Consider the following 24,929-nt stretch of genomic DNA (forward strand, 5'->3'; position numbering starts at 1 on the left):
ACCATGGATTCTCCCCCAGTCTTGTGTGTCTGGCTCATTTTGCTATCATATTAAGCACAAGAAACTGATATCAGGCCCGTTTGCAGAGCCCAGTGTCAGGGATATTTCTTGTTGTTTACCTGAGTCTCCCTTTCCTTAACTTCCCCCACCCTCCTTCCTTCAAAAGGTAATTAGCCTCGGGGAAAGAGGACAGAAATGGAGCAAGTCATCAGGAAAAGCAGTTGGGTTATGCTTTATTGATGTGGTGTTTAACAACACCCCAACACACACACACACACACACCAAACGGTAGCTATTTAAATTGGAATGTGATAGATAGAGCTGTTTTATTATCTTACACGGAGCCGCACAAACAGAAGCCAAACCACTTCTATCATTGAGTTGGTAATTAGAGAGAATAAAATGCAACCTCACATTGAACAAAATGCACGTAACCCTGCTGCAGGGATGGCAGGCTCCACCAGAAACCCCTGTGGAAGGCTGGGAAGCCGGTCTGCCTCCAGGCTCGGTGCTGTGCCATCAAGATGAGGAGTCAGCTTCGTCGGGGAGTTCTGTCCCCGGCGTCATAGTGGCAGGGAGGAGGTCCCAGGCAAGTGGCACACAGCCTCCTCAGAAGCAGGACTGTCAGATGGGACGGTTCAGAGGGTCGGCTCTGGAGCTCGTCAAACTGAAGCAGCAAGTGCTCGGGCAGCTCCCACTGGGGTGCTTCTGTGTTCACTAGGAACACAGGGGCAAGAAGGGGACTCCTTCGACAAGACTTCTGACCCCACACTGAAGGCACGCCCTGAAACTTCTATAGGGATGGACTATGTATGACCAGCATTCCTGGAAAAAGAGACATGTAAAAGTCCAGTGAATTATTTGGGGGGGCACTTCATTCAATCAACATTTATTATTACTTCTCATGTGAAAATGAACAGTTACAGCAAAAAAAAATTGAAAAGGACAACACATGAGACATGGCTCCTTTCTTGAAAGTAGGTCGATATTTATAGAAATAAATTGTGCTACATACAATTTGGAACCAAATACTTGCTCTAGGGACGGTACAGCCAAATACTTCCCCTGCCATTCATGGTGATGAAGGGATCCAGAAGGGTCTGAGGAAAGCCAGGCTGTCTAGCTGAGCCTTTCAGTCTGATGAAGCACCCAGGCTGGGAGCACAGCCGGAGTAGAAGCCAATGACTCAGAGACAGAGCACATCTGTAGGGCAGTGGTCCCTATGGACTAAAGCTGAGAAGGAAAGTGATCTTCCTGGATGTGTATCTCAAGTAGCCTTAACTACATCAGTGCATGGCGGCACCACCAGAGCTCCTGGGGCCTGCTGTACACTTGCTGAATATGACCAGCGTACTCCAAAGCGGCACCCGGTGTGTCATGTCCTTCAGTGGTCTCAGCTGCAGTTTGGCATTACAGGCTTCTAACCAACAGATGTTCTAAGCGGTTAGCTGTCACTGCCTCATCTGGTTACACTCTGAGTTTGGGAGCTACTCTCAGGATGGCACTATATTCTGCTCATGAGACTTTAGCATAGGTAGCTGAAGAGGCTGCTCAGAGGTTAAGAGCACTGGTTGCTCTTGAAGAGGACCCAGGTTTGGATCCCAGCACCTACACGGCAGCTTACAACCATCTGTAACTCCAGTTCCAGAGGACCCAATGCCCTCTTCTAGCCTCTGTGGTCACGAGTCATGCATGAGTTTTGAATACATACATGCATGCAAAACACTCAGAATATAAAATACATACATCTGGGAGGGGGAAGACTTTACTGAGGCCACATGCGACACTGCTGGAAAAAAATAATTAAGATTTTACCTTATCAGTAAGATGAGATGTGGTGTTATAAGAGGGACATGTAGCAAGAAACCGGGATCCCTAGGAGCCTGCAGGGGCCTCTAGCTAGAGGCAAGGAAGAAAAGAGGCAGAGGAATTCTGCCAACGTTAAAGGAAGCAGATCTCTCCACATTTTGTTACTGAATTTCCTCCTCATTGTGACAAAGTATCCGACAGGAGCAACTTGAGGAAGCAAAGGCTGGCTTCAGGCTCATACCTTCAAAGGTTCAGTCCACCCTGGCTGGGGCAGTGTGATAGAGTGGGAACACAGCCACCACCAGGCAGAGGAAAGGGGGAGCAGAGATGAGGAGTGGCAGACACAGTCCCTGGGGACCTTCCTCCAATGGCCTGCCTACTCCTGCCATTAGGCCATTCCACCTACATTTCACCACCACCCAAAACATGCCTCAGATTATGAATCTAGGCTGAGGTTGGTTAGTCCAATAATAAGATGTAAGTCGCCAGGTGTGGTAGCGCACGCCTTTAATCCCAGCACTCGGGAGGCAGAGGCAGGAGGATCTCTGTGAGTTCAAGGCCGGGCTGGACCGATAGCCTCTGAAACAATACAGAGAAACCCTGTCTCGTAAAAAAAAAAACAAAAAAACAAAAACAAAAACAAAAAAAAAAAGATGTAAGTCACTGAGAGCTAGTTGTCTGTGGAAACATCCTCAAAGACACCAAGTAGTACTCTTCACCATCCCCTTGGCTGTTTCTTAATCCATACAACTCGACAATCAAAGTTGATCAGCACATCCAGGTAGGCCTCGGATGAGACCACAGCCACAAACAGAACATTCAGAAACCCTGGATAAGAATCGTCTAGGACCTTGGCCCACAGAAACAGTGAGCAGTGGCTTTGGTTTGAGTGTTGTTGCTTTATAGTGGTTGCTACTGTTGCGTTTGATATTATTTTTCCACTTCTTTCTTACATAACATTTTTATTAATTCTTAGAGAGTCTCACACGATATCGTTGGATCATATTCACCCGTCTTATCACACCCAACTCCTCTCTGTCAGATCTACTTCTCACCCACGTGACCCCATCTCCATTGAGTTCTCTACTTCTTCTAAGCCCAATTTATGCTGCCCATACGGTTACAGCTGTGGGGGGTCATCCACTGGCCGTGACCATCCTACCAGGGGCCACACTTTAATGGCCAGGGGCCAGGAGCCATCAGGAGGAGGAGGGGGAGTGAAATGTTTGCTTGCCTGTGTAGGCTGTGTGTGGGCAATCACCGCTGCTGTGAGTTTGTGAATGCAGAGGTCCTGGCATGTCCAGATGTCATACCGTGGTCCTCCCTGAACCCTGTCTCTCCCAGTCTGTATGCTGCCTCTCCCAAGATGGTCCCTGAGCGTGGAGTAAGGGGAATGGAATGGATCCTCGTTTGCGGCTGCACTCCACAGACACCCGGCCTTTGCAATTTGACCAATAGTTGTTTGTGTGTTAACCACTGTCCACTGAACAAAGAAACCTCTCCGATGAGGTCTGAGAGTTGCTCTAATCGAGAAACTGTTTTGTTGTTGGTGGGCTTTTTTTTAAGTGACTACACTTATGGTAACATCATTCTGCACTGATACATGAGGACAATTGAGAGTGCAGGAGGCTAGCATTCCAGACCAGCATGGGGGCGGGGGTGGCTTCCCCACAGAGGCCCAATATCCCATTTCGTTCCCTAGGATTACAAGCACCTTTGTAAATTAGCTAGCCTTGGGTGAGACCTAATGTCCTAAAAGAATATTAAGAATTTGGCTCTGCAAGGTGACTGTAACATGCCAGATCTTAGATCTCAGATTCTATAGTCAGCTCTGACACCCAATCGTGTAGCTAGAGTTAGCTCTTTAGCAAGTTTTAAGGTGAATTGACACTGGGTGCTGCTCAATGAGGATATTGTTTCCTACGTACAAGGTAGACTCAGCCCTTGCTCTTTGCGTGGTAGGCAGTGACTCCCATCACCAGACTTGCTCAGCGATAAAATTCTGAAATGTAGCAATCCAAAGCCCATCGTTGCAAACCCTCCTCAACCTCCATATACATCCTAAGGGCTCTAGATGAAATTCAGCAAAAACGAGATCCACCCCCCGCTGAAACTGTCTCTCTCAATTCCCGCAGAAAGGGCAAGTAAGAAACTCAGGGATGGGTGGAGTCTTGTGAGAGTCTACAGTTCAGAGTACAAGCAAGCATCAAGGTTGCCCCAGCCCACCCTCAATGCATTGTGTAACTAGTCCCCATAGAAAAGCAGGAGTCAGAGAATACCTCAGTCCCATTAGCTGTTTAAACCAGCAGCTATGTTCTTGGGATTGCAAAGCTCTCACAAATAAACTAAAGATTTAGCTTCCTGCCTGGGAAAAAATGTAAATGGACTGGAAATAAAATGGACAATGTGTGGTCCGATGAACAAAAGCTAATGTGCATGGAATTGGGGGAAAGTGAACCTCATTCCATGCACACATTCCATTCAGTTGTTCTAAAATATACATTTTTATATATGCGTGTGTGTGTGTGTGTGTTGTGTGCACGAGTGCATGCACACATGTTGAGAGCATTCACACGGTGGGCTTGAAATTAATAATCAAATTTGCACATCATCTTAATTAAATCCATATTTTTCCTGTCTCCCCAGCTGTTGGCCTGTCGTTTTGTGGAATACATCTGGCAGTCCTCAGAATTCTCCACAGTCACCAGTCCTCTTAGTCCCTAGATACACCTGCCTTCTGCAGCTGGTCCCCAACAGGTGCAGCGGAAGCCTGGTTGATGGGCATTATAAACACCCTGCTGTTGAGCATCTGTGAGGTAACAAAGGGCCCAATTCTAACCTCAATACTTCTTCCTTCAGGGCAAGTGGGAAACACCCTGTGTGAACCAAACATGCTGGCAGGAGCCATCAGCCACTCCCCCGAGAGAGACTCCAGGAAGAAGTGCTTTGGGTCAACCAGGTGTTAACAGCTGAGCCACCTTCCCAGCGGTTAACAGAGGTTCCCTCAGGGAGCCGGGCCTGGTTGTTCCTGGCTAACCCCATCCTCCGAGCCCTCAGCTAGTGGCCTGGATGCTCGTCTCCACCCTAATGAGCGAGGCACAAATCTCCTCATGGTCCCCCAGTTTGTGACCATTAGCCACCTGGTTTTGATTGGGGAGCCTGCAGACCAGTGCTTCCCAGAGAACGTCCAAATGGGAAGCATATGGACAACACACATAACGTGAGAATCACCACACCCGTTCCTTGTTGATGGCGTGACAGATATTTCAAAGCAAAACATTCAGAATACCGTCCAGCATCTTTGGGGCTCGATTTGGATGTTGTTCCAAACCCTGGGGTTCAGAAAGGGGTTCAGATAATTTCCCCTGTGGCAATCTGAGAAAAAAAATCTCTCACCCTATCCTGATGGCGTCTATGTAATTAGTCCAGATATAAACACGGGTCTGAAACTGCGCTCCATGGCACCCAGGTTAATGGACTCATGCAATAAAGCGATAGGTTACAAAAAGGAATTTCGATACAATTAAAACCATAAAGCTAATGATGATCTGTTGCAAATGAATCTCTAGATGGGAATGAAGCACTAAAATCATTTCTTCATTAAACGGTTCTGGTTCTGCTCGCAGAGGTTCACAGAGGGCATCAGTCCTCTAACACATAAGCTGAGCTGGGACTCCGCACATGAAAGTGGCCACCGGGCCACTCCTTCCCTCGGCTCTCCCACCTTATGCGGACGCCGCCCCCCCCCTGCACCGGTGAGGTGAGGTGACGTGGGAGGACAATTAGCATCCTCTTGTCATCTTTTCATCCCACTCTAAGCCGCTGCGCACAGCCCAGGCAGTGCACAGCCTGGTTACAGTCAGGTTGTCACCTGACGTATGTAGAGGTTGCAACCAGTGCCATATGATCCTTACCAGCGGTGAGTGAGCCCTGGCTACTTGCTTGAGAAGCTCATTGCATCACACTGTGACTGATGAAGGACCGTGGAGCATTGTGAGCATTGCGGTAGAGCCTGTGTTTATTTCTACCCAGGATCCTTGTTGATAGTCATTATAATGTCTAAAAGGTAATTCCTAAGCCAATGAAACGTGAATTGGAAGAACACGACAGGTGTTACTCTGCAACTAATGGTGTACAAGAGCTGCCACCCACTTCCTCATCCCTTCACAAGGCTCCACAGAGGTAAAGTTAGGTGCTGTTCTCACAGCAAGGAGCCCATCCTGGCTCTTAGGAATGTTCTCTCGGGGATCACCCTATTATAAATGCTGGGGCAGGGTGGGGGGTGGGTGGGCATGTATGACCGTGGAAGACACACGTTATAAGGTGCTGTGAGAAGTGTAGACAGAGAGGCTGACATAGTGACCACTTCATATCACACACGCATTGTTCTGGAATTTGGTTGTAAATCAGAGTGACCTGTGGCCTTTCTAAAACTACAGATGACTAGACTCCATCCTCTGATGATTCGTGTGTCCCATTTGATATTTGTGTGTGTGTGTGTCTGTGTGTGTGTGTGTGTTAGAAAGCACAACTCCCCAAGATGAGACTGCTGGCTCCTGCACTCCCCCAAGAGGAGTCGCCTGAGTGTGTCTAAAGGCAGATTCTTACGCTCGGGGTGGTGCTGGGCTTGAGCCATAGCCTCAATGCCATCTACCCTGAAATGTATTCAACTGCTTTCTTCTTGTCTGATATTTGGACTCTGTTTCCTATTCTGATGTTATAAATAACAATGCACGGAACATCCTTGGGCATTCAATTTCTGAATAATTTACTTTATAATAGACTTATAAAAGAGAAATTACTGAGTCATAAAGGATGTGAGCTCTTTTTCAGTTCTTAATACATATTGCTAAATTGATTTCTGTAATGCTTATGCCAATTTATATTCCAAACAGCCAAGTCTGCAAATGTACCTCACTGTACCCTTACCAACACTGAAGAATATCTTTACTTTTGCCAATTTGATAGGTGGAAATGATTTCTCATTTCCATTGGCATTTCTTTATTATAAAAGCAGAACTTTCAGTGTTATGAGTCATTTATAATTCTACAAATAGTCCATGTCCACTATTGGACCAGTCTTAAATTACTCCTTTGTCAAATGTTTTCAGTTGAAGTCTATCATAGACTCCCCCCCCCCCACCTCTTATGAGCCTACATTTCCAATTTCATAATTAGAGTCAGAGGGGAAAAATAAAGCTTTTCAAAGAAGTTCATCACTGGGTTGTGAGAGCACCCTGTACTCACATGAGGAGGACATGTCTATCCTGCACTGACATGAGGAGGACATGTCTACCCTGCACTGACATGAGGAGGACATGTCTACCCTGCACTGACATGAGGAGGACATGTCTACCCTGCACTGACATGAGGAGGACATGTCTACCCAGCACTCACATGAGGAGGACATGTCTACCCTGTACTCACATGAGGAGGACATGTCTGCCCTGTACTTACATGAGGAGGACATGTCTACCCTGTACTCACATGAGGAGGACATGTCTGCCCTGTACTTACATGAGGAGGACATGTCTACCCTGTACTCACATGAGGAGGACATGTCTAGCCTGTACTCACATGAGGAGGACATGTCTACCCTGTACTCACATGAAGAGGACATGTCTGCCCTGCAGGCAGGGGTCTGCTAATCTTTTCTTCCATAACACTTGTGTGTTTCACCTTACAGCAGGAAAAGACAAACTCCGTATTTTGTTACTTGAGGATTGAGTGTTCAGCAGTTTTGCTTTCTTTAAGCAAAAGAGGGAAGGGTAAGTAATAGAAATGAAACCACCATCAACATTTCCCACATCAGAGTGAGACAGCCACACAAAGCCAGGGATACGTTGCAGGCAAATAGTTCCGCATGTTTTTTTGTGAAGTGTGGTTGGAACACTCAAACTGTTGGATTTCACTGGAGAAGCAAACAATAAACCTTTTCAAGGCAATGGGAACTATGAACACTAAATACAATCTATGTACTGGGGAACCTAAGTTGAATCAGAATTTATTAAGCGCTTAGCATGTCAGTTTGTAGATCTATCTTGGGTATTCCTCAAAATAAGTTAAATCATCCAAATTTATTATTTTAAATATTTGTTTTTAGTGCATGCGTACATGTCTGTATGCCCTGGGTATGCATGTGTGTAAGTTTGTGTGTGACTGTGTGTGTAAGTGTGTGTATGTGTGTGCGCGCGCGTCTCTGTGTGTGCGCGTGCCTCTGTGTGTGCGCGCGCCTCTGTGTGTGTGTGAATGCAGGTGCTTTTGGAGGCCAGAGGTGTTAGACCCCTTAAAACTAGAGTCATGTGTGGTTCTGAGCCACCCTTTGTAGGTGCTAGGAACCAAACTCAGGTACTCTGAAAGACTAGTCTGTGCTCTTAACCACTGAGTCTTCCTGCCAGCCCCCGAATTCATTATTTAAAAGATTCTTTTGTGGGTCTCAAGAATGTTCCACCACTGAACTGTATCCCCAACCCAGGGTTAAGCTTTGAAGGCAGTTTCATTGTGTCAGTGAAAATGTAATAGAAACAATGTGTGTGTCAAAAGTTTTCAAAATCCCTATACGTTTGAACTAGTCATTTCCTGTCTAATGATTTATCAAAAAGGAAAAAAACAGGAAAGGAGGAAGAGATGGATAGAAAAGAAGAAAATGGAAGGGAAGAGATGGAAAGGGAAGAGAAGGGGAAGAGGGAGGAGAGGGGAGGGAAGGGAAGAGGAAGGACAAGGAGGAAGGCCAGCATATGAAGAGTTTTAGGAGCAAAGGTGTTGCTGGTGTGCATGGACAAGGAAGGGGACAGAAAGCAGGTTTGCTCATTTGCTACAATCACAGATGTATAAAGTAGAAGTCAATCAGATAAAAAAGAAACAGAAATTAAGCAGATAAACAAGGACATCCTTGGCGGGGGGGGCAGGGACCACTGTGCACCACAGTTCTGTCTTTCCTAGGTTTCCTGTCTGGAGCTCCCGGGTCTACTGTTTCTTCACAGCCTCGCTGCCTCCGGTCCACTCTTTCCCATTTAAGCGGAGTAATTCTGTAAAAAATTTTGATTACGTCGCTCACCTGCTTTAGTGACTTGTTACTGCCCTCAAAACAAAACCCAAACTCTCCCAACCCCTGCTGACTGAGCACCTACGACTTCTGCAGCTTGACTCTCTCACCGGGCTCAACACTCACACACACACACACACACACACACTCACACACACACACTCACACACACACTCACACACACTCACACACACACTCACACACACAGACACACACAGACACACACACACTCACACACACCTCACACACACACAATCACACACACCTCACACACACACACCTCACACACACACCTCACACACACACACTCACACACACACACTCACACACACACCTCACACACACACTCACACACACAGACACACACCTCACACACACACTCACACACACACCTCACACACACACTCACACACACCTCACACACACACACTCACACACACCTCACACACACACTCACACACACAGACACACACACTCACACCTCACACACACACTCACACGCACACACACACTCACACCTCACACACACACTCACACGCACACACACACTCACCTCACACACACACACTATGCTGTTGTCCACCCAAGGACAGTAAGGCTCTGGTCTCAATCCTTTTATGTATAACTCCTTGTTAACTCAGTTCTCAGAGATGTGTTGCTTCTGACTTTGAAGAAGGAGGCTGGAGACCACAAGTCTCTACAAGCAGAAAGACAAGGAAACGGCCTCTCTTTGTGATATGGACTGTCACTTCAGGGCTTCTTAAACCTTTTCACCTGAGAAATGTTTGTGTAACTCTAGGTCTACAGATGTATGATACATGTATACAAGTCAAACATATACTGACAATGCATCATAAAGAAGTTTATCTTGAAACAATTCACTGATGACACGCATGTAACTTTGCCTTTTACTAAAGTTGAGCCCAAATCTGCATTGTTAATGAGGTGAATGTGTTTATTTTTATATCCAGAGCTAAACCTTGACTGAATATCTCATACCACTGAACGCAAAGCACCTTCAACATCTTTCAGAGCAGATCAATATTTTGATTTTGTAATCATCAGTGCGGAGAACACTTCTTCACATAAATACATAGCTCAAAATGGCAAAGGCATATCTAGGGCCTTTTCAGAGATTGTTGGAAGTTCTGTCTTGATATCAAGCCAAAACTTAATTTAATGAATGTTTATGGAGCCCAATTGGCAACTTCAAAAGAGTTGTTTTTAAAAGCAAGCATTCTAACACAATAAATCCAGAGATATATTAATTTGATACTCACATACCAAGGAATAACAGCAGGAAAACATCTACAATTCATTTCTGTAACGTGATGTCTCTCTAAGAACGGTCATCTTGGATCTGAGCAGAGGTGTGTCTCTTGATTTCCATGACATGAGGACAGGGACAATACCAAGTGAAGCTGTCGTGTGTTTAGGACAAAGCCTGGAGTGAAGTCACACAATACAACACAGGCAAGCAAGGCCTGAAACACCTCACATTCACTACAATTATGATTCTGAATTTTTTTTGGTCACTACAAATTCAGAAATCTTTTACTATTGCCAAATGTTTTATTATCCCCACACTTTGTTAAGTAACTCCATGTGGGGTCATACCCACAATTTAGGAACGTTGATCCTAAGTCATGGGCCAATAAACTACAACCCTGAAGTCCATTCTAACCTGGTTTTGTAAAGTTTCTGAGGAACCCAGGCACCTATTCATTTAAGTTTTGTAGTTGTGTTACTTTTCCTGGGCAGACAAATAACTATCTATTTACCCTAAACAGGGCATCAATGGCAGCCCAAAGAAACAATTCTGTCCAAGTATAATTTGGTGAAACAATGAGTTTATTGGGCTTACTCGAGGAATATGGGTGAGGGGTCGCTTACAGGAATGAGGGTGCCCCTGCCAACATTTCCATCACTGCCAAGTCCCCCTTGTTCGATGCCCTCATGGAAGCATCAAAATGAGTCCCATCTTCATTTATCCTCACATCTTCCAGGAGCTTGTGTGTCTCCCAAGATCACATGCACCTGAGGGTCAGGGGGGAAGTGGTGAGTAGACTCTTAGGAGATTGTCTTTTTATTATTAATTTATTTTTTACATTCCAATCCCAGCTTCCCTCCCTCCTACGCTCCCACTCCCCCATCCCCCCCTCCTCCCATCTGCTCCACGGAGAAGACAAGGTCTCCATTAGGAAGTCTACTAAGTCTGTCCCATCATCTAGTTGAGCCAGGATTAGGAGAGTATCTTACAGCTCATCCCCCACTTCTTTTTTTTAAATTTTTTATTTAATTTAAATTAGAAACAAGTTTGCTTCACATGTCAAACCCAGCTCCCTCTCCCTCCCCTCCTCTCCCACCCCCCTTCAACCTTCCCCCAACCCCTTCTCCAATCCCCACTCCACTCTCCAAGGAGGGTGAGGCCCTTCCTGGGGGATCTCAAAAGTCTGTCATATGATCTGGGGCAGGGTTACTCCAGGCGGAGACAGCATCCCTACGTGTGGAATGGGCTCCCAAAGTCCATCTGGATGACAGGGCTAAATGCTGATATATTGCCTGAGGCCCCAAAGGATGCTGAGACCTCCTCACTGACACCCATGTTCAGGAGGTCTGGATCACTCCCATGCTGGCCTCTCAGCTATCAGTCTGGGGTCTATGAACTCCCCCCTTGTTCAGGTCAGCTGTTTCTGTGGGTTTCACCTGCCAAGTCGTAACCCCTTTGCTCATCACTCCTCCCTCTCTGCAGCTGGGTCCCAGGAGTTCAGTTCAGTGTTTAGCTGTGGGTGTCAGCCTCTGCTTCCTTCAGCCACTGGATGAAGGCTCTAGGATGGCATACAAGGAAGTTGTCAATCACATTATAGGGAAGGGCCTCTCCAGTATTGGTTAGATTGCCAGGTGGTGTCATCCTTGTAGGCCTCTGGACATATCACTAGTGTCAGCTCTCTCTTCAAACCTATAATGGCTCCTTCTATTATGGTATCTCTCAACCTTCTCTCCTCTATTCTTCTCCCGACTCAACTTTCCTGCTCCCCCATGTCCTCTCCCCTCCTCTTCACCCCCTCTCTTTCTCTCAGCTTCCTCACAGCCCCCTACCCCCTCATTCCCCACCCCCTACCCCCCACCCCCGTGCTCCCAATCCCCTCAGAAGATTCTGTCCTGTTCCCCTTCTCTGGGTTACCATTCATATCTCTCCTAGGGTCCTCCCTGTTTCCCAGACTCTCTGGCTGGGTCATGCCCCACTTCTACTGGGGAAAAGTTCATGGTCCCATTACCATTATTGTAGACAAAAATATCATCATATTGTTTTGCTTGTGTCCTTGCCATGACGACAGGGCCCAGGTTACCTCTGCCTGGTGATGGTGCTGGAGTTACACAGAAGAAAAGGCCAGGCTTAGGCAACTGCCTATGCTGCTTTGCTACTCCCATGGCGGGGCTGAGTATACACATCCTGTAGCACAGAAAGCCAGAAGTGCTTATGGTCCAGGCCTAACACTCCACAAAGAAAGCTTGATCGACCATCCAAAGTCCATGGAGCAGCCCCATAGAAGGCCTTGAGCAGGAAGTGTTCACAAGGCCACAGGCTATCTGATGTTCCTGTGTAGCCATGGTAAAAGGGACATGCCTGTCTTTTCTCCTGCAGATGGTTTTGTGACTCGTGTCTTCTAACCTGCTCAGTGAGGGTGAAGCATACAACCAATAGCCCAGAGAGAGCCACCAGTGGCAAGCCAGAATGTTCGCTTCTGAGTGAGGTGTACCTCCTGGAAGCTGCCTCATTTGATCCCCTTCTTCTAATTCAGAAGTCCCCAACTCTTTCCGCCTTGTTTCAGAAAAGATTACAATAATAAATCTTTCATTGCCTATCAAAATCCTGGCTCTCTGCCACTTTCCACTCACAGAATCTTTGCCCTTTTATTTAAGAAAAAAAGAAAGAGGGACAACCTTGAACTCAGAAGTCCCTTTCCTACAGCTCACACTTCATAGCGGATGTCCCGAGCCACTGAGAAGTCACTGTCTTAGAGGTGAGCTCTGTTGAAAGAGAAGTCTGTGTCGCCCCTACTCATAAGATGCCTCTGCTCATATCAAGAGTCACGCTCCAGGGGACCAAGTGGAGAAGTTCACGGTAAGCCACGACGAACAGAGGACAGAATGTGATGCAGCAATTGTTGCCCTACAGATGAGGGAAGGCGACTTTCTCCATCTGTTCACCTCCCAGAGGTTGGCTCTGGAAAAGGAAGATAGATGACAGAATTTCTAACAGGTGGAGTGAAGACCCAAACACTGCTTGGACTGGAGCTTTCACTTCTCCCTCCCGTCACTGCCCCGTGCCCGTGTGCACGTAAACATACGTGTAGTTCAGTAACGAAAGAGCATCGTTTGTAAAGGGGATGCTCAAGTGATCAGGTTAGAGTTAACAGTCTCCTGTTTCCTCCTCACAGGCCACACCTAGCACGGGGACATCTAGATGCTCTCTGATAGCTCTGTGGACCCTAGGGGGATTAGTGTCCAATAAGGAGGCAGCTGCCACACAGCAGGAGGATGCTACAGCAGGTTCTCTGATAGGGCTTCCCGCTAAGCCCGAGAGGCCCTACCTTAGTGAATGGAAGATGCTGAAGGGAGGCAGTCTGTGCTTGTGCTCAGTCTAAGACACTCCAGCCAGGGCGCTTTGGTAGCTGAAGCTAACATCCAAAGAGGAGGTAAGATGGGTTGGACCTCAACAAGAAGTCAACAGAGGCCAGAAGAGGGTAATGTGAGTACAAAGCGACCTGTGTCCGCCATGGGGGGGGCTCCCCACGGAGAAGTTAGGGGCAGAGAGGAGCCAAGGATTAAGCCCATAGCAGGTCAACATCACTGAAGAAATGGCATCAAGCCAAGACAGACCTGCTTAATCAAACGAGCAAGTGTGACTTACTTCTCTTGGGTTTCCCTGTGTGATGGGGGAACATCAGAGCAAGACAACATCAGTTCACACAGGGAAGTGTCCGTGATTTCCGCACGACTTTAGCGTGGCTTCTCAACATCCTTGTGTCTCAGTCCTTTCACAGCTGCACGCATGGACTTCAATGCTCTTCAGCACATAGAAGAACAGATGCCCTTCCCATCAGGGCAGACAGGAGAAAGGAGACGCCAATTGAGGCAAAGGTGAGGAGCGAGCAGATCTTGTCTTTGGATCTGGCTGCCCTGGAAGCTAGAGAGAGGTAGCACTTTCTTTTCTGTTGCTGTGATAAGACACCAAGTGACTAAAACAACTTGGACAATAAAGAGTTTGTTGGGGGCTATGGTGGTTTGAGTAAGATTGCCCCCCATAGGCGTATATGTTTCAATGTTTCATTCCCAGTTGGTGGAACTGTTTAGGAAGGATTAGGAGGTGTTATTTGTTGGAGGAGGCGTGTCGCTGGGTGTGTGGGTTTGAGGTTTCCTAGTCTATCTCTCCGCCTTGGGTTTGTGGATCAGATGTAAGCCCTCAGCTACTACTCCAGGGCCATGTGCAGCTGCCTGCAGCCATGTTTCCCACCCAGAAGACCGTGGATGGACAAGCCCTCTGAAATGTTAGCACGCCCCCCAATTAAATGTTTTCTTTTGCAAGCTGTCTTGGTCATTGTGTCTCTTCACAGTAATGGAACAGTAACTGAGACAGGGACTTCCAGTCTCAAAGATGAGTCCATGACCATTACGATGAGGGACGTGGCAGCAGGCAGGCAGGCACAATGCTAGAGCGGCAGCCGAGAGCTTGCTTACATCCTTATCTACAAATAGGAGACAGGGGGAGCTAGCTGCTAATGGCTTGGGCTTTTTGAAACCTTGGTGACATACTTACTTCCTCCGTTAAGGCCACACTCTTGATCCTTAGCAAACATTTCCATTAACCGGGGCCCACGCATTCAAGTATGTGATCCCACAGGGGGTAGCTCTCATTCAAACCACAGGGGCCAAAGGCCTTAGATGGCAGCATCCCTCCTCCACTTGTCTACAGCCCGACAGGCAGCAGACTGACCATCCTGTTTCTTACTGACGTTTACTGCTAAGCAGCCTTCCAAATGGTGTGCCTCCTTCTGCAGTTCCTATATTTCAAACCAAACAGGGCTCCATCCTCACTTGGCCATTTACACTGTACAATTCACTGTACAGTTATGTCCTGCACCATACACCCTGGGTTGGGGCTCTAAGTCCCCTCTCCCCCAGAGACACAGAGCAGTGTGAGGACAGAGGCGTGTGGCTGTACAGTTATAGTATTTCTCCAAAACTGGAATTAATTATTGCTACTTGCTCCTCTGTCCCTCTTAGATCTGCAAAGTGTGGGTCACAGGGACTTTGTTTTTCTTGGCCTACCACATATTGAAACCATTCCTGCATGTCGATACCGAACATCTATCTCGGCCAAATCCTTGTGAAAATTACTTACTGTGCAGTACAACAGAGCAAGTTTCTAAAGTTAAATGTCTTGGGGTATTTTATCTTTTCAAGTGCATACCAAAAGCAATTAAGTTCAAACTACGGGGTCCAGTCCTTGCCAGTTTCCATTCTTGACACATATGTGTCTGAGTTTACGAGTTCAAAGGCTCTCTCAAGGATCCGATCTCTAGCTTTAATTTTCTCCCTGCGACCAAGAAGCTGTGCTGCGTCCCTGCTTAAACCATCTGCAAGGAAGTCTGAGGCGTGGGGTTTCTGCCCAAGACATCTCTCATGTGGCCAGAAGAGCCAAACCAGAGCCCCCTCCCGCCCAGCACCCCTCCAGGGCAGACCACAGGGATACCGCAACAGGGAGGAAAACTGGATACAACTACAGGGCTCTGAGCAAGGGAGAAGTGTAGCAGTCCTGTGCCAAAAAAAATGACTCAGCACGCTGTCACTGCACACCCTGCCATGCTGCGCTCCTGCGGCCTCGCCCGCTGCTGCCTGTTCCCTTCATCTTCCCCATCCTGACTCTTTCCCTCTCCCCCTGGCTGCAGAGATCTGGGATTCCTGGGGCTCTTCCCTTTTCCGCTCCTCCCATGAGACCCACACGGACCTTCCTTCCAGCTCTTCCTCCTCGACCCTGAAGAAATTTTCTGTGGGATACGCACAGCTAAGCCCACATTATGAACCCAGGAAGCCTGTCCCAATTTTCAACCTCCCCGCCAAACCCTAAGTTTACTTTCCAGTGCCAATTACCAGATTGCAGTTTCAATCTCATCTGTGGAGGCCATAATTAGAAACCCATAGACTCCCCCACGTTTATTTATAATCCCAGGCAGCTCTGTTGAAGCTACTCACGGCCATGGGCAGAGCCACACTTGCCACTGAACTGGCACACGGTGACGCTGAAGTACGTTGTTAGCCAGATTATTATAAGCAAGTGTCCTCCTTGGTGTCTACTTCTTACCATTTTTTTTTCATTTTTATGCTTTTTTTTTTGTTAGTGAGTTCACCATATAAAATGGCCCCAGGGCCAAGGTTGATCAGCAAGCACTGAGTCCGACTACAGGAAAATATTCTGGGGAGGAAATAAAGAGTCCTTACCCAGGAGCATGGCTATGGATAACAGTAGCTTAGTGTACATTTCCAAAAGCCAAAAATAAATATTTTGAACACTCCCACTATGAAGAAATAATAAATGGAAAAGATATGTTTAACAATGTGAGTATGTGTGCAATGAAACGTGTTACCCCACTAGTACATAATTTGTATGCAATAGTTTAAATAATTGTAATAAATGATGAAAATAAATAAGCTAATTAAAATGGACACCAGGAATTCCACACGCCTAACGCCCCACGTCAGGTAGCCATGGCGTACCCCACTCAAGGTGAGCACACCCAGTCGCATCCGGTGTTGTGGTTCTCTTGAACGTGCAGCCAAAGGCAGCCGTCTTAGTTTCTGGTGCTGTGAAGGGACACCATGATCACTGCAACTCTTAGAAAGGAAAACATTTCGCTGGGGTGGCTTTCAGTCTCAAAGATTTAGTCTGTTATCATCGTGGCGTGCAGGCGGACATGGAGCTGGAGAGGGAGCTGAGAGTCCTCCATCTTGATCCCCAGGCAGCAGGAAGCGGACTGTCTCTGCACTGAACATAGCCTGAGCATGGGAGACCTCAAGCCCGCCCCCACAGGGACACACTCCCTCCAACAAAATCCCCAGGCAGCAGGAAGCAGACTGTCTCTGCACTGAACATAGCCTGAGCATGGGAGACCTCAAGCCCACCCCCACAGCAACACACTCCCTCCAACAAAGCCATACCTCTACTCCAACAAAGCCACTCTTCCCAATAGTGCCACTGCTTATGAGCTTACGGGGCCAACTACATTCAGTGTTACCAAAGAATACGCCTTCAAAGAGAAAGACACAAAGCATGGGACCCAGTCAGAAGACTCTGCTGCCAAGCCTGACAACCTGAGTTTGATCTTTGGAACCCACATGGTGGAAGACTGATTCCTGCAAGGTGTTCTCTGACTTCCACACATGCACCATAGGACACACACACACACACACACACACACACACACACACACACACACACACAGAATTGATCAGTCAATCAATAAACGTAAGGCTATGGATCCATCAGTTGACCAGAGGACCACAGGAATCGACCGTTGTGTCTCCCATAGAGCACATGGCTCTGTGTTCACTACTTCAGCATTCTCAGGGGCTAAACAGGAACATAACAACCATGAACGGTAAAGACTGACAGTTAATACAAGGAAGAATCAGTCAAGACTCTCAACGTTGTACGCACTGGAAGAGAACATCTTCCCTCTTTCACAGACCTGCAGTTCACAGTCATGTTTCACTGTTCCCTCTGATGTCACCTCCAGACTTTCCCGGCTCCTAGCCACACCCACCCCACCATGAGTTCTCCCAAACCGTGTGAAGAGCCTCAGGTCATGCATCAAAGCCTACCCCTCCCCTGCCAACACCCAGCCCTGCCCCTTGGGAAGCCTCTGCTTTAACCCTGAAGAAAATGAAGCAAGAGTGGGCTCCAGTTATGTCTACTTAAATTTTCTTTGTGGGTTCCTGTTTCACGGACCCCAGTCCTCCTTGGCTTATGAGGTGCCCATTTCCTTCCTAAGCCCACAATTCCAGAGTGTTTGCGTTCATGCTGCTGTTAAATGAATTGCCAAGACTCCATGGAGATGCTCACTGTCCGAGTTAGGTTTCTATTGCTATAATAAACACCATGACCACAAGCAAGTCAGAGAAAAAGGTTTTATTTCAACTTGCAGCTTACAGTCTAGCACACAGAGAAGTCAGGGCAGGAACTGAAGCAAAAGCCATGGGAAAAGATGGCTTGCTGACTGGCTCCCTATGGCCTACTCAGTTTGCTTTCTTACAGCACCCAAGATCCCCTTTCAAATGGTGATGCCATCAACAGTGAGCTCAGTGCTTCCACATCAGTCGCCAATCCAAAAAGAAATGCCCCACAAATTGCCTAAAGGTCAATAAGATGGAGGCATTTTCTCACCTGAAGTTCCTTGTGTCAAGCTAACAAAAACCTAAGCTACACACTCACTGACTCAAACCTTCCTTCCCATGCACACCTCCTGTTTCTCCTATCATACCCCAGGAAAGACAAAAAACATTGCCGTGGGCACTCTCACTTGAAGACTCCAGGATCTTGCATGTGTAGATGTTCCCATCAGTCTGTTTGCTGGCCAAACTGTGAAAAGTTAAGATCGTCCACAAGCTCATCTCCATCCAACATGTGTGTTGTGACTAGTTACTGTGTGGCTTCAAGTGACCCTGACAGCCTCTGTTCTTCTCCCCCAGTGGGCCACTCCTCATCTCTGGTGGTGACACCTTCTTGAGTAAGATGATTATTTAAATGTCAGCTCTTCCAGCAAATCCTTGGAAAGGGAAGCACTGTAATCTAAAAACAGCCATTGTGCGACACCAGGAAATTAAAGGATCCAGACTTTGATCTTCAAGACAAAGACATGATAAGAGAAAGAGAAGCCCACAGTGGCAGAACCGCCTCCCTCCTCCTCCACCAAGGAAACCATAGCAAGAGATCACGTGATCTTTGACCCGCCCTCCAACTCCAACTACACCTCATGGGAGTTGTGGAAGACAGAGGGGCACTTCCGACTACACCATTGAGATGCAACCGGCTGATGCCAGACTAGAAATGCTTATTGGTCAAATAACTGAATTTCTACAAATGGTTAACTGTGAAGACAAAAAAAAAAAGAAAGAAAGAAATGAAGAAAGCCTACAGATTCAGATTCAGCGAGAATTAAATCATAACAACCAATTGCAATGTGTGGAGCGTTTGTGGACTTTAATTTAATAAACTGTTAAAAGTAAGATATGGATGAGATAATTATAAAATTAAGTACTACCTGAACATTCAAAACTATCAACAGTATTGTTAATTGTTTTAAGCACAATGTCATTGTAAGTTATCTTTAAAATGAAACAGACCTTATCTTTTTTGCAGACATATTTTTGTGAACGTTCTTCTTAGCATGCAAAGGAATAGACTATATAGTCTTCATAGGGATTCGCACAAACATGTTTGTTGTGGGAATGATGCAGTTGTGGGGAACGCACTTCATAGTAACACAGGGCCTGGAGTGTAAAACTGGCAGGGCTTTTGCTGCTTGCTGCTGAGTGAAGGCAGATGGTGTGCACATCAGGCCATTCTGTCTGCTCCTGTGCATAACGTTCCAAATCCTCCAAACGCAGAGGTAGCACAGGATATGGAATGCCACTCTCCACAGCCTCACTGCATCGTCTGTCCTAGCTCCTCAACACCTCTGAACTCTTTTCCTGAACAATATCTACTGCCTGTTAGCGTCCTGATGAGAACACAAATGAAGATCCATGAAGCACAAAACAAAGGGCCAGTGTATCGGTTACTCTTTAAGGTTCACCATTTGTTTTTGTGTATGCATGTGTCTCTGTGTGTGTGCATGTGTGAGTTATGTGTCTGTATGTGTGTGTGCGCGTGCGTGAGTTATGTATCTGTGTATGTGTGTGTGCGTGAAGGCCAGAAGAGGGCGTTGGATCCATTGGAGACTGAGTTCAGGCTGTCGTGAGCTGCCTAGCAGGGGCACTGGGAACCAAACTCAGGCTCCCTGCATAAACAGCAAGTGCCCCTAATGACTGGGCCACCTCTCCACCCTCACAACTTTCTATTGCTGTGATAAATTGAAATGAGTCCATCATGGCAGGAAAGTGCAGCAGGTGGCACACGGGCGGCAGGCAGGGCAGCAGGCGGCAGGCGGCAGGCGGCAGGCGGCAGGCAGCTGGGGTAGGAACTCAGGACTCACACTTGAACTCAAGCAAGAAGCAAGAGAGTGCACCAAGAACGGTGTGTGAGACTTTGAAACCTCAGAGCCTACCACTAGTGACACAACTTCCTCCAACAAAGCCGCACCCCCTAAACGTGCCCAAACAGTGCCACCAACTAGGACCAAGTATTCAAATGGCTGAGACTAGGGGGACATTTGTTATTCAAACCACCACAGTCAGTTTAGAAGAGGACAAGGAGGAAGAGAGGAACTACTTCTCTTTTCTGGTATCTTTCAAATCAATTTCTCCAGTCCTAACTGCTGATCAGAAGCACAAAGATACATCTCCAAATACTAAGAAATTATTTTCCTGAACCAGGAACTTTAAACCCAAGGAACATTTACCTCTCCACGGGCTATTTCATTTTCTTCAGGTATGTGCAATTTTGCTTCAGGTATTTCCTGTCTCCCTATTTCCATTGATGGTGACTAGTTCAGTGGTGAATCTCCAACCCATTTCCTTCCACCAAGACCCCATCAGTCTGATGGAGGTTCTGGGACAGGATTCATCGCTCACTTAAAAATCGGAAGGAGGAAAGAGTTCACTAGCTTTTTGCATGTGGTGCCTGGAACCGTAGCAGCCACCTTGCCTGCTTAAAGAGATTGTTTAAGTGGCTAAAGCGACTGAATAGGAAGAAGTAAGCAAGCTGGGCTCTCAGTGACCCACTCGGATGGCCGTCCATGCTATTCTTACTTTCTTTGTAAGAAGCACACTGCTGTTTAAGCTGAAAATCTTACATGAAATGGACTCACCATCATCACTCAGCAAAAGAGGACATCAGCAGAGCAAAGATTCATCTGCCCCATTACCCCATCCCTTCCTGTCCACCCCACTCCTTCATCCCCTGTCCATCCATCAGCAAATTTCAGATGAGCTAGAAGAGGTCTCTGAAGTGTCCTGCTTAACGTCTTAGCCCTGGTGCCTAGCAAAGTGAAATAATACTCCATAAACTAGTGTTCTGCTGGCTCCTAAAACCCACTGCTTTCAAATTTGGGCTCAACTTTCACCCACACCTCCTAGGAACCTATTTATCAACATCTCTTACCTCAAACGTAGGAGTCCCACCAATTCCTGCCCAGGGCCTCTGGGGCTCATCGTGGTCACTGCCCCTCCAGGGACATCAACCTAAGCACAAACCAGATCATTCACTACACTCTTTAAACATCACCTAGTATCTTATATTAGGAGCTATATCCTATCCCCATTTCCTCCACAAGAAAGAGGTCCTCCTATATCACGCCATCTCCACCACGTTCCCTTTCTCCCTGCCCCTCACCCCCAGCCTACCTGACTTCCAGTCACTCTAGTCCTGGTGGGTCTCACGCAACTCTCCCACATACAGTCCTTCTCCCTAAACCCCCATTTCTTCCTCAGTCCTTCCCCTCAGCACCCATTTCTTCTTCAGACCTTCTCCCCAGCATCCATTGCTGTTGTGACTGATGTTAACAGACTTGTTGCCACTTTTCCAGGCAAAGGTAGATTTCTTCAGCCTTCTCTTAACTCTACAGTAGTGCCCACTGCCACACGAGCATGTAGTGACCTGTCCAAGCACCCACCCTCCCCACCGAAGTAAAATGTCTTCCAGAGACCAGTCTCCATTCTTGCTCCCACCCTATCTGGAACGGGTTGTGAAAGGGGAAAGAAGGAAGGTACTGGCATTTTTCCAGCTGCTAAGTCTTGAGAAACCTGGAAGTTATGAATTTCCAGAAGGGAAAGGAATGCTGTGTGCAAAACTCTCACTTTAAAGATAAGTAAATTGCCTCTTCTTTCATCCACTTTGCTCAATTTGTCACCAAACCTGGTTGTCAGAGCCTGTCTCCCTATGTCTTCCAGATCTCCTGCCTCTCCGTCAGCCCCCACCACATGCAAGCACTCACCTGGGATTGGTAAAGCACTCTCAGGGATGGTCCACCTTAGTCTAACACATTCTGATGGAAGACACCATGAATCAGTTCTTTTAGTGAGTCATCCCAGGCACCCAAGATGCTGCCTGACTTCCCAACTAGCCCTGTATGTTTTGAAGCAAGCTCACATCTGGGCTCCAGAGCTCAGTCATCTAGTCGGCCCTCTCAGCCCCGCTGTTCCCACACCCCCAGACACACACGCCGTGTCCCAGGTTCCTCCTGGGATCAGAAATGTGGCAGCACTGACTCCTGCCTCCAACCTTCTGCTCAGCCAAAGTCAGTATCCCAAATGTTTGCCTACACTGGCTAAAACCATGTTGTGTTGATAACCCCCGGATGATTCCCTAACAGACAGTGGAAACCTGGGAAGGAAGGAAGTCACTGTGGATGTGACTTTGACGATTGTATGTAGCCCCTCATGTCTGTCTTGATCTACTTACTAGAATTTTGCCATGCAAAGGAAACGTCCCATGATGCCACACACTCCCCTGCCATAATGCATGTCTGAAGTACATGAGGCCAAGAGCGAATTAACCCTTTGATAAAGAGTCAAAATAAAGCAACTCTTAGAAAGGAAAACATTTCATTGGGGCTGCCTTACAGTTCAGAGGTGTAGTCCATTATCGTCATGGCAGGAAGCAGGGCAGCATGGCTGCAGACGTGGTGTGGAGAAGGAGACAAGCATTCTACGTCTGAATCAGTAGGCAGCATGAGGTTAAAGCGACACTGGGCCTGGCTTGAGCTTCTGAAACCTCTAAACCCACCCACAGTGGCATCACTTCTGACAAGGCCACACGTGCTCCATCACAGCCACACCTCCTAACAGAACCACTCCCTATGAACCTACGGGGGCTTCTTTCATTGAAACTACCACAGTCTCACACTGAGAATTTACATGATCTGAGAGCATGGGCTATGTCTTCAGCAACTCGCATGCCCGGGACTCTGTCTCCTACAGGCCCTGCCTATCAATGCCTACTTCCTAAGACTCATTTTAACTGCTTCCTATTAAGGAACTAAAGAAACAAACAAAAAAAATACCTAGCACCTCTGAACTGCTGCAGAACTGGTAATGCCTTCATTTCAACATTTACCACATTCATCTTTCAGATGGAGCTCAGGTTTCTATCGCTGTGAAGAGACGCCATGACCACAGAAACTCATAACAGAAAACATTTCACGGGTGTGGCTTACAGTTCAACAGTTTAGTCTCTTATCATCAAGGTGGGAAATGGCAGTGTGCAGGCAGACATGATCTTGGAAAAGGATCAGAGAATTCTACATCTTGATCTTGCAGGTAACAGGGAGTAAACTGTGTCCCCAGGCACAGATATAGGAGACCTCAAAGTCCACTACTACAGTGACACATTTCCTCTAATAAGGCCATACATAACTATTCTAACAAAGCCACACCTCCTAGTAGTGCCAATCCCTTTGGGTTTCAAACGACCATACTCCACTCCCTGGCCCCCAAAGGCTTGTAGCCAAATCATAAGGCAAAAATACATTAAATCTAACTTCAAAAGTCCCCATAGTCTTTAACAGTCTCAAGTGTATTTAAAAGTTGAATTTCAAAGTCTCTCTGAAACTCACGCAGTCTTTTATTTTTCTTTCTCTCTTTTTCTTATACTTTTCCCTCTTTTTTGTTTCCTTTTTTAGGTTTTCTGAGACAGAGTTTCTCTGTGCAACAGTTCTGGCTAATCTGGACTGTTGCTTTGTAGACCAGGCTGGCCTCAGACTCACAGAGATCCTCCTGCCTCTGCCTCACAAGGGATGGGATTAAAGGCATGCACCAGCACCTCATTGCTCCTTGTTAGCAGCTTTGCTTGGCGGGTTCTCCACAGCTCTGGCGTCTCTAACATCTTGAGTTCTCCGAGGCAATTCAGGCTTCACTTTCACAGTTTCATGTAATGGCCTCTCTAGGCCTCCATGCAGCCTTTGGTGGTCTGAAAGAAAATGACCCCCAAAGTGAGTGACACTATTAGGAGGTGTGGCTTGTTGGAGAAACTGTGTCCCGGTGGGAACAGGATTTGAGGTCTCTTTTGCTCAAGCTTCCCTCAGCGACTCCGTCAACTTCTTGTTGCCTGCAAGATGTAGCACTCTCAACTCCAATGCCACATCTGCCTGCACACCACCATGTCCTACCATGATGATCAAATGGACTGAACCTCTGAACTGTAAAGTGAGCCACCCCAATTGAATGCTTTCTTTATAAGTGTAACTGTGGTCATGGTGTCTCTTCACAGCAATGAAAAGCCTAACTAAGACAGAGGTTGGTACCAGGGATTGGGGTATTATTGCAATAGACCTGACCATGCTTTTGTTTGGAGGAATTTGGAGTTTGTTCTTTTGGTTATGAGAATAGTGGAATGTTTTAAGTGCTGTTTAATGGGGTATACTAGTAGGAACATGGAAGACAGTTGTGCTGAGTGTGATTTGATGAATTGTGAGATGTTTACTCAAGAGGTTTAGAGTAGAAAAATTTTAGTATGGTGCCTAGAAATCATTCTTGTGATATTTTGGTGAAGAAAGTGCCTGGCTTTTGCCCTTGTCCAAAGAGTCTGCCTAAGGTTAAAGTGATGAGTTTTGGATTAATTTCATTGGCAGAGGAAATCTCAAAACAGCCTAGTATAGACTCTGTCATGTAGATTTTAGTGATAGCTCTAGTGAAGATTTAAATAAGCAGAGTAAATTACAAAATATAAATTTTGAGGGGAAAAGGGGCACTAGGAAGTGGAATAGAGCTAAATCCTTTGTTCAAGGAGATACATGGATTAAGAAATGGAATAAAAGGAGTAGAGACCTAAGGGCAATAATTTTCCATCTTGTGGAAAGAAACTAAAGAAAAGATTAGAGCCAGGTACATTGGGGCGCACATTTTATCCCAGCCCTGG

At 46.8% G+C, this 24,929-nt stretch overlaps 2 long non-coding RNA genes across 2 annotated transcripts; both read right to left on the reverse strand.

Moving 5' to 3' along the window:
* Window positions 1-208: 208 nt before the first annotated feature.
* LOC121134674 lies at window positions 209-23,733 on the reverse strand. Its single transcript, XR_005871791.1, has 2 exons — window positions 21,177-23,733; window positions 209-825 (listed from the first exon to the last, which is right to left on the reverse strand). It is a non-coding gene; the product is annotated as an uncharacterized LOC121134674 (long non-coding RNA).
* On the reverse strand, window positions 10,688-11,615 carry LOC121134675. Its single transcript, XR_005871792.1, has 2 exons — window positions 11,561-11,615; window positions 10,688-10,891 (listed from the first exon to the last, which is right to left on the reverse strand). It is a non-coding gene; the product is annotated as an uncharacterized LOC121134675 (long non-coding RNA).
* Window positions 23,734-24,929: the final 1,196 nt, after the last annotated feature.

The sequence above is a fragment of the Mesocricetus auratus genome, unplaced genomic scaffold (genome assembly GCF_017639785.1).
Source record: "Mesocricetus auratus isolate SY011 unplaced genomic scaffold, BCM_Maur_2.0 Super-Scaffold_100029, whole genome shotgun sequence".
Taxonomy (NCBI): domain Eukaryota; kingdom Metazoa; phylum Chordata; class Mammalia; order Rodentia; family Cricetidae; genus Mesocricetus; species Mesocricetus auratus.